General features: G+C 35.2%; 1 non-coding gene across 1 annotated transcript; it reads left to right on the top strand.

The window, feature by feature from the left end:
• The first annotated feature begins 935 nt into the window (after positions 1-935).
• On the top strand, positions 936-1,042 carry LOC113740499 (small nucleolar RNA R71). Its single transcript, XR_003460494.1, has one exon. It is a non-coding gene; the product is annotated as a small nucleolar RNA R71 (small nucleolar RNA).
• The last annotated feature ends 766 nt before the right edge of the window (positions 1,043-1,808 follow it).

Here is a 1,808-nt window from a genome sequence, read left to right as displayed (position 1 = left end):
GAATTAATATTAACATTGGGAGAAACTTTAGAAATCGATAAATCCACACCAACTATTACATGATTTTTCTCCTTGTTAATTTCTTTTTTTTCACTCATTTTCTCTTCTTTATTCTTACAAGACACACCAAAATTAGGATCTTTCAATTGTTTGTCACTTCTAAGGGTAATGACGTTAACTTGCTCTCTAGGGTTGAGTTCAGATTTACTAGGTAACTCTTCCGAACTCCTAGGATTTAAAGAGTTAGCAATTTAGCCAATCTGGATCTCCACATTCCTATACATGATAGTAAGTTGGACAAATCTCCCTTCTAGTCTCGAATCTCTCGAATGTGGCTTCAGCTAACTATTCAATATTGCTAGTAGTTGTGTTAGCTAATTTCTCTATAGTCAATTTTCAAGCAGGCTTAGTTTCCACAAGTGGTTGTTTATGTTGAAAACCCGTTTGATTTTGAGGCCTTTGTTGGTTCCCTTATTCTTGCTATCCAAAGTTTGGATGATTCCGCCATCCCAAATTATAGGTATTAGAATATGAATTATTTTGAGGTGGACGATTGTAATTGTTCACAAATTGAATCTACTCAATGCTTGCACAAGTCAATACACCATGCTCACTCCCACAAATAGTACAACATGGAACACTTAAATTGGAATGGGAACTAGAACTAGAAACAACATGCTTATTAAGAATTTTCACCACATTATCCAATTTTGCGACAACAAGTTGATAGAATCTACCTCATACATATCGGTGGGTCTCCTTGTGTTATTTCCCTCATTGGCCCATTGGAATTATTTGCAGCCATTTCCTCAATTAGTTGTTGAGTTTTCTTGGCTGACTTATCCATCAAAGTTCCACCGGCTGCTGCATCTACATGAGTCTTCGTCAGATAGGTAAGTCCATTAGAGAATGTTTGGAATATGAACCAGTCGGGTAAACTATGGTGAGGGCATCTTCATTGTAACTCCCGATAGCGCTGCCATGTGTCATACAATGTCTCTCCTTCTTGTTGAGAAAAACTAGTTATATCCATATGAAATTTAGCAGTCTTGCCAGGTGGAAAGAACTTATTTAGGAAAGCTTTTGATAAATTGGCTCAAGTAATGAAGGTATTAGAAGAATGTGATTGTAAGCAAATCTTGGCTTTGTCTCTTAACGAAAATGGGAACAATCTAAGCCTAATTGCATCATCCGTAACATCATTATGCTTAATTATATCACTAATTTCTAGAAATGTAGACAAATGAGAATTCGGATCTTCAGTTGCATTATCTCCATATTTAGATTGTTATATCATTTGTATAAGAGATAGTTTAATTTCAAAATTATTAGCATTTACCGTAAATCTCACTATATTCTTTTGCAAACCATGACCTTTAGGCAAATGCAAAGTCCCGTAATATTCTTTTATTCGCTTCCTCTACCATATGTTCGATTTGTGGAAGTTCAATTGTATTTCTCCTTCGCCTTGAGTCTCCATAGCCTCTCGTAGTGCTTGCCTTCGTTGTCTTCTTAGAGTCCTCTCAATTTTGGGATCTAATGGAATGGTGACTCGTAGAGTTCTCTGCATACACCACAAGAAACCACAATCAAAAGATTTATCAAAACTAAACTAAATACTAAATTACTTTAGACTACTCTATCTACTAAGTCTAAATATATTCACAATATAACACAATATTTAATCTAATAAAGCTTGCTTAGCCTTAATATTTGTCATGATCCCCAACAACGGCGCTAAAAACTTGACGAGGTTCTAGTCTACACTTCAAATTTTAACGTAATTTCCTCATTCACTTCAAGTATAT

The sequence above is a fragment of the Coffea arabica genome, chromosome 4c, assembly GCF_036785885.1.
Source record: "Coffea arabica cultivar ET-39 chromosome 4c, Coffea Arabica ET-39 HiFi, whole genome shotgun sequence".
NCBI classification, from domain to species: Eukaryota; Viridiplantae; Streptophyta; class Magnoliopsida; order Gentianales; family Rubiaceae; genus Coffea; species Coffea arabica.
The sequence above is the reverse complement of the archived record's forward strand: the minus strand, read 5'-3'. Positions and strand labels throughout refer to the sequence as shown.